Raw genomic sequence first — 8,727 nt, forward strand, 5'->3', positions numbered from 1 at the left:
GCATTAAGTATTGCGCGTAATGTAACTAGTGACTACATCCTTGAACATAGCACTAATGTTTTATCCCTAGTGGCAACAGCACATCCATAACCTTAGTGGTTCTTGTCACTCCTCCAGATTCACGGAGACATGAACCCACTATCGAGCATAAATACTCCCTCTTGGAGTTACTAGCATCAACTTGGCCAGAGCATCTACTAATAACGGAGAGCATGCAAGATCATAAACAACACATAAGCATAGCTTTGATAATCAACATAACAAGTATTCTCTATTCATCGGATCCCAACAAACGCAACATATAGAATTACAGATAGATGATCTTGATCATGTTAGGCAGCTCACAAGATCCGACAATGATAGCACAATGGGGAGAAGACAACCATCTAGCTACTGCTATGGACCCATAGTCCAGGGGTAGACTACTCACACATCACACCGGAGGCGACCATGGCGGCGTAGAGTCCTCCGGGAGATGATTCCCCTCTCCGGCAGGGTGCCGGAGGCGATCTCCTGGATCCCCCGAGATGGGATCGGCGGCGGCGGCTTCTCTGGAAGGTTTTCCGTATCGTGGTTCGGTACTGGGGTTTTCGTCACGGAGACTTTTTATAGGCGAAAGGGCAGGTCAAGAGGCGGCACGGGGGCCCCACACCACAGGGCCGCGCGGCCAAGGGGGGGGCCGCGCCGCCCTATAGTGTGGCCCCTCCGTGGCCCCTCTTCGTCTCTACTTCGGACTTCTGGAAGCTTCGTGAGAAAATAGGCCCCTGGGCTTTGATTTCGTCCAATTCCGAGAATATTTCCTTACTAGGATTTCTGAAACCAAAAACAGCAGAAAAACGACAAGAATCGGCACTTCGGCATCTTGTTAATAGGTTAGTTCCAGAAAATGCACGAATATGACATAAAGTGTGCATAAAACATGTAGATAACATCAATAATGTGGCATGGAACATAAGAAATTATCGATACGTCGGAGACGTATCAGCATCCCCAAGCTTAGTTCTGCTCGTCCCGAGCAGGTAAAACGATAACACAGATAATTTCTGGAGTGACATGCCATCATAATCTTGATCATACTATTTGTAAAGCATATGTAGTGAATGCAGCGATCAAAACAATGTATATGACATGAGTAAACAAGTGAATCATATAGCAAAGACTTTTCATGAATAGCACTTCAAGACAAGCATCAATAAGTCTTGCATAAGAGTTAACTCATAAAGCAATAATTCAAAGTAAAGGTATTGAAGCAACACAAAAGAAGATTAAGTTTCAGCTATCTCATGGATATTGTCAACATAGAGTAATATAATAAGTGCAATAAGCAAGTATGTAGGAATCAATGCATAGTTCACACAAGTGTTTGCTTCTTGAGGTGGAGAGAAATAGGTGAACTGACTCAACATTGAAAGTAAAAGAATGGTCCTCCATAGAGGAAAAGCATCGATTGCTATATTTGTGCTAGAGCTTTGATTTTGAAAACATAAAGAAAGCATAAAAATAAAGTTTTGAGAGGTGTATGTCGTTGTCAACGAATGGTAGCGGGTACTCTAACCCCCTTGCCAGACAAACCTTCAAAGAGCGGCTCCCATTTTATTTTATTTTGGGTGGCACTCCTTCCAACCTTTCTTTCACAAACCATGGCTAACCGAATCCTCGGGTGCCTGCCAACAATCTCATACCATGAAGGAGTGCCTTTTTATTTTAGTTTTATTATGATGACACTCCTCCCAACCTTTGCTTACACAAGCCATGGCTAACCGAATCCTTCGGGTGCCGTCCAACAATCACATACCATGGAGGAGTGTCTATTTTTGTTAATTAATTTGGGACTGGGAATCCCATTGCCAGCTCTTTTTGCAAAATTATTGGATAAGCGGATGAAGCCACTAGTCCATTGGTGAAAGTTGCCCAACAAGATTGAAAGATAAACACCACATACTTCCTCATGAGCTATAAAACATTGACACAAATCAGAGGTGATAAATTTTGAATTGTTTAAAGGTAGCACTCAAGCAATTTACTTTGGAATGGCGGAAAATACCATGTAGTATAGGTAGGTATGGTGGACACAAATGGCATAGTGGTTGGCTCAAGTATTTTGGATGCATGAGAAGTATTCCCTCTCGATACAAGGTTTAGGCTAGCAAGGCTTATTTGAAACAAACACAAGGATGAACCGGTGCAGCAAAACTCACATAAAAGACATATTGAAAACATTATAAGACTCTACACCGTCTTCCTTGTTGTTCAAACTCAATACTATAAATTATCTAGACCTTAGAGAAACCAAATATGCAAACCAAATTTTAGCATGCTCTATGTATTTCTTCATTAATGGGTGCAAAGCATATGATGCAAGAGCTTAATCATGAGCACAACAATTGCCAAGTATCACATTACCCAAGACATTTATAGCAATTACTACATGTATCATTTTCCAATTCCAACCATATAACAATTTAACGAAGGAGAAACTTCGCCATGAATACTATGAGTAGAAACCAAGGACATACTTGTCCATATGCTACAGCGGAGCGTGTCTCTCTCCCATAAAGTGAATGCTAGGATCCATTTTATTCAAACAAAACAAAAACAAAAACAAACCGACGCTCCAAGAAAAAGCACATAAGATGTGATGGAATAAAAATATAGTTTCAGGGGAGGAACCTGATAATGTTGTCGATGAAGAAGGGGATGCCTTGGGCATCCCCAAGCTTAGACGCTTGAGTCTTCTTGATATATGCAGGGGTGAACCACCGGGTGCATCCCCAAGCTTAGAGCTTTCACTCTCCTTGATCATGTTGCATCATACTCCTCTCTTGATCCTTGAAAACTTCCTCCACACCAAACTCGAAACAACTCATTAGAGGGTTAGTGCACATTATAAATTGACATATTCAGAGGTGACACAATCATTCTTAACACTTCTGGACATTGCATAATGCTACTGGACATTAGTGGATCAAAGAAATTCATCCAACTTAGCGAAAGAGGCAATGCGAAATAAAAGGCAGAATCTGTCAAAACAGAACAGTTCGTATTGACGAATTTTAAAATGGCACCAGACTTGCTCAAATGAAAATGCTCAAATTGAATGAAAGTTGCGTACATATCTGAGGATCATGCACGTAAATTGGCTTAATTTTCTGAGTTACCTACAGGAGGTGGACCCAGATTCGTGACAGCAAAGAAATCTGGAACTGTGCAGTAATCCAAATCTAGTACTTACTTTTCTATCAACGGCTTAACTTGGCACAACAAAACACAAAACTAAGATAAGGAGAGGTTGCTACAGTAGTAAACAACTTCCAAGACACAAAATAACAACAAAGTACTGTAGGTAAAAACATGGGTTGTCTCCCATAAGCGCTTTTCTTTAACGCCTTTCAGCTAGGCGCAGAAAGTGTGTATCAAGTATTATCGAGAGATGAAGTGTCAACATCATAATTTGTTCTCATAATAGAATCAAAAGGTACCTTCATTTTCTTTCTAGGGAAGTGTTCCATACCTTTCTTGAGAGGAAATTGATATTTTATATTACCTTCCTTCATATCAATGATAGCACCAACAGTTCGAAGAAAAGGTCTTCCCAATATAATGGGGCAAGATGCATTGTATTCAATATCCAAGACAACAAAATCAACGGGAACCAGGTTATTGTTAATGGTAATGCGAACATTATCAACTTTACCCAAAGGTTTCTTTGTAGAATGATCAGCAAGATTAACATCCAAATAATAATTTTTCAGCGGTGGCAAGTCAAGCATATTATAAATTTTCTTAGGCATAACAGAGATACTTGCACCAAGATCACATAAAGCATTACAATCAAAATCTTTAATCTTTATCTTAATGATGGGCTCCCAACCATCCTCTAACTTTTTAGGAATAGAGGCTTCACGCTCTAGTTTCTCTTCTCTAGCTTTTATGAGAGCATTTGTAATATGATGCGTGAAAGCCAAATTTATAGCACTAGCATTAGGACTTTTAGCAAGTTTTTGCAAGAACTTTATAACTTCAGAGATGTGGCAATCATCAAAATTCAAACCATTATAATCTAAAGCAATGGGATCATCATCCCCAATGTTGGAAAAAATTTCAGCGGCTTTATCACGGGCGGTTTAATGAGTTTTAGCAGTTTCAGGGCGAGTTTTAGCGCTTTGCATTCGAGGTGGAAACATTGCTAACACCAATTCTTTTATTAGTATGAGTAGGAGGTGCAGCAACATGTGTAGCATTAGCATTACTAGTGGTGGTAATAGTCCAAACTTTAGCTATATTCTTCTCTTTAGTTAGTTTTTCATTTTCTTCTCTATCCCACCTAGCACGCAGTTCAGCCATTAATCTTATATTCTCATTAATTCTAACTTGAATGGCATTTGCTGTAGTAGTAATTTTATTATGATGATTCTCATTAGTCATAAATTTCGATTTCAAAAGATCAACATCAGCAGCAAGACTATCGACTTTAGAAGCAAGTATATCAATTTTCCCAAGCTTTTCTTCAACAGATTTGTTAAAAGCAGTTTGTGTACTAATAAATTCCTTAAGCATGGCTTCAAGTCCAGGGGGTGAACTCCTATTATTGTTGTAAGAATTCCCATAAGAATTACCATAGCCGTTGCCATTATTATAAGGATATGGCCTATAGTTGTTACTAGAATTGTTTCGGTAAGCATTGTTGTTGAAATTATTATTTTTAATGAAGTTTACATCAACATGTTCTTCTTGTGCAACCAATGAAGCTAATGGAACATTATTAGGATCAATATTAGTCCTATCATTCACAAGCATAGACATAATAGCATCGATCTTATCACTCAAGGAAGAGGTTTCTTCGATGAATTTACCTTCTTACCTTGTGGAGCTCTTTCCGTGTGCCATTCAGAGTAGTTGATCATCATATTATCAAGAAGCTTTGTTGCTTCACCAAGAGTGATGGACATAAAGGTACCTCCAGCAGCTGAATCCAATAAATTCCGTGAAGAAAAATTTAGTCCTGCATAGAAGGTTTGGATGATCATCCAAGTAGTCAGTCCATGGGTTGGGCAATTTTTAACCAGAGATTTCATTCTTTCCCAAGCTTGAGCAACATGTTCAGTATCTAATTGTTTAAAATTCATTATGCTACTCCTCAAAGATATAATTTTAGCAGGGGGATAATATCTACCAATAAAAGCATCCTTGCATTTAGTCCATGAATCGATACTATTCTTAGGCAGAGATAGCAACCAATCTTTAGCTCTTCCTCTTAATGAGAAAGGGAACAATTTTAGTTTAATAATATCACCATCTACATCTTTATATTTTTGCATTTCACATAGTTCAACAAAATTATTAAGATGGGCAGCAGCATCATCGTAACTAACACCGAGAAAATTGCTCTCGCATAACAAGATTGATAAAGCAGGTTTAATTTCAAAGAATTCTGCTGTAGTAGCAGGTGGAGCAATAGGTGTGCATAAGAAATCATTATTATTTGTGGTTGTGAAGTCACACAACTTAGTGTTTTCAGCGTTGGCCATTTTAGCAACAGTAAATAAAGCAAACTAGATAAAGTAAATGCAAGTAAACTAATTTTTGTGTTTTTGATATAGCAAACAAGATAGCAAGTAAAGTAAAACTAGCAACTAATTTTTTTGTATTTTGATTTAGTGCAGCAAACAAAGTAGTAAATAAAACTAAGCAAGACAAAAACAAAGTAAAGAGATTGAGAAGTGGAGACTCCCCTTGCAGCGTGTCTTGATCTCCCGCAACGGCGCCTTGAAAAATATGCTTGATGGCGTGTATTTCACACGTTCGTTGGGAACCCCAAGAGGAAGGTATGATGCGCACAGCAGCAAGTTTTCCCTCAGAAAGAAACCAAGGTTTATCGAACCAGGAGGAGCCAAGAAGCACGTTGAAGGTTGATGGCGGCGGGATGTAGTGCGGCGCAACACCAGAGATTCCGGCGCCAACGTGGAACCCGCACAACACAACCAAAGTACTTTGCCCCAACGAAACAGTGAGGTTGTCAATCTCACCGGCTTGCTGTAACAAAGGATTAACCGTATTGTGTGGAAGATGATTGTTTGCAGAAAACAGTAGAACAGTATTGCAGTAGATTGTATTTCAGTAAAGAGAATTGGACCGGGGTCCACAGTTCACTAGAGGTGTCTCTCCCATAAGACGAACAGCATGTTGGGTGAACAAATTACAGTTGGGCAATTGACAAATAAAGAGAGCATGACCATGCACATACATATCATGATGAGTATAGTGAGATTTAATTGGGCATTACGACAAAGTACATAGACCGTCATCCAAGCGCATCTATGCCTAAAAAGTCCACCTTCGGGTTATCATCCGAACCCCCTCCGGTATTAAGTTGCTAACAACGAGACAATTGCATTAAGTATTGCGCGTAATGTAACTAGTGACTACATCCTTGAACATAGCACTAATGTTTTATCCCTAGTGGCAACAGCACATCCATAACCTTAGTGGTTCTTGTCACTCCTCCAGATTCACGGAGACATGAACCCACTATCGAGCATAAATACTCCCTCTTGGAGTTACTAGCATCAACTTGGCCAGAGCATCTACTAATAACGGAGAGCATGCAAGATCATAAACAACACATAAGCATAGCTTTGATAATCAACATAACAAGTATTCTCTATTCATCGGATCCCAACAAACGCAACATATAGAATTACAGATAGATGATCTTGATCATGTTAGGCAGCTCACAAGATCCGACAATGATAGCACAATGGGGAGAAGACAACCATCTAGCTACTGCTATGGACCCATAGTCCAGGGGTAGACTACTCACACATCACACCGGAGGCGACCATGGCGGCGTAGAGTCCTCCGGGAGATGATTCCCCTCTCCGGCAGGGTGCCGGAGGCGATCTCTGGATCCCCGAGATGGGATCGGCGGCGGCGGCGTCTCCGGGAAGGTTTTCCGTATCGTGGTTCGATGCGGGGTTTTCGTCACGGAGACTTTTTATAGGCGAAAGGGCAGGTCAAGAGGCGGCACGGGGGCCCCACACCACAGGGCCGCGCGGCCAAGGGGGCCGCGCCGCCTATAGTGTGGCCCCTCCGTGGCCCTCTTCGTCTCTACTTCGGACTTCCGGAAGCTTCGTGAGAAAATAGGCCCTGGGCTTTGATTTCGTCCAATTCGAGAATATTTCCTTACTAGGATTTCTGAAACCAAAAACAAGAAAACAAAGAATCGGCACTTCGGCATCTTGTTAATAGGTTAGTTCCAGAAAATGCACGAATATGACATAAAGTGTGCATAAAACATGTAGATAACATCAATAATGTGGCATGGAACATAAGAAATTATCGATACGTCGGAGACGTATCAGGCCTCCAAGAGCAGAGGTTTGTAGAACAGCAGCAAGTTTTCCCTTAAGTGGATCACCCAAGGTTTATCGAACTCAGGGAGGAAGAGGTCAAAGATATCCCTCTCATGCAACCCTGCAACCACAAAGCAAGAAGTCTCTTGTGTCCCCAACACACCTAGTAGGTGCACTAGTTCGGCGAAGAGTTAGTGAAATACAGGTGGTATGAATATATATGAGCAGTAGCAACGGTGCCAGAAAATAGCTTGCTGGCGTGTAGTTGATGGTAGTAGTATTGCAGCAGTAGTAACGCAGTAAAACAGTAAACAAGCAGCGATAGCAGTATTTAGGAACAAGGCCTAGGGATTACACTTTCACTAGTGGACACTCTCAACATTGATCACATAACAGAATAGATAAATGCATACTCTACACTTTTGTTGGATGATGAACACATTGCGTAGGATTACACGAACCCTCAATGCCGGAGTTAACAAGCTCCACAATAATGCTCATGTTTTAGTAACCTTATAGTGTAAGATAGATCAACAGACTAAACCAAGTACTAACATAGCATGCACACTGTCACCTTCATGCATATGTAGGAGGAATAGATCACATCAATATTATCATAGCAATAGTTAACTTCGCAATCTACAAGAGATCATGATCATAGCATAAACCAAGTACTAACACGGTGCACACACTGTCACCTTTACACACGTGCAGGAGGAATAGAACTACTTTAATAACATTGCTAGAGTAGCACATAGATAAATTGTGATACAAACTCATATGAATCTCAATCATGTAAAGCAGCTCATGAGATTATTGTATTGAGGTACATGGGAGAGATGAACCACATAGCTACCGGTACAGCCCCGAGCCTCGATGGAGAACTACTCCCTCCTCATGGGAGCAGCAGCGGTGATGAAGATGGCGATGGAGATGGCAGCGGTGTCGATGGAGAAGCCTTCCGGGGGCACTTCCCCGCTCCGGCAGCGTGCCGGAACAGAGACTCCTGTCCCCCAGATCTTGGCCTCGCGATGGCGGCGGCTCTGGAAGGTTTCTGTGGGTTTCGTCGAACGCCTCAGGGTTTTCGCGACGGAGGCTTTATATAGGCGAAGAGGCGGCGCAGGAGGGCTTCTGGGGGGCCCACACCATAGGGCGGCGCGGCCCCCCCTCTGGCCGCGCCAGGGTGTGGTGTGGGGCCCCCAGGGCTCCCCTCTGGCGGCTCTCGGGTGTTCTGGATGGTTCCGGGAAAAATAGGAACCTGGGCGTTGATTTCGTCCGATTCCGAGAATATTTCGTTACTAGGATTTCTGAAACCAAAAACAGCAGAAAACAGGAACTGGCACTTCGGCATCTTGTTAATAGGTTAGTTCCAGAA

The sequence above is a fragment of the Lolium perenne genome, chromosome 2 (assembly GCF_019359855.2).
Source record: "Lolium perenne isolate Kyuss_39 chromosome 2, Kyuss_2.0, whole genome shotgun sequence".
Classification (NCBI taxonomy): domain Eukaryota; kingdom Viridiplantae; phylum Streptophyta; class Magnoliopsida; order Poales; family Poaceae; genus Lolium; species Lolium perenne.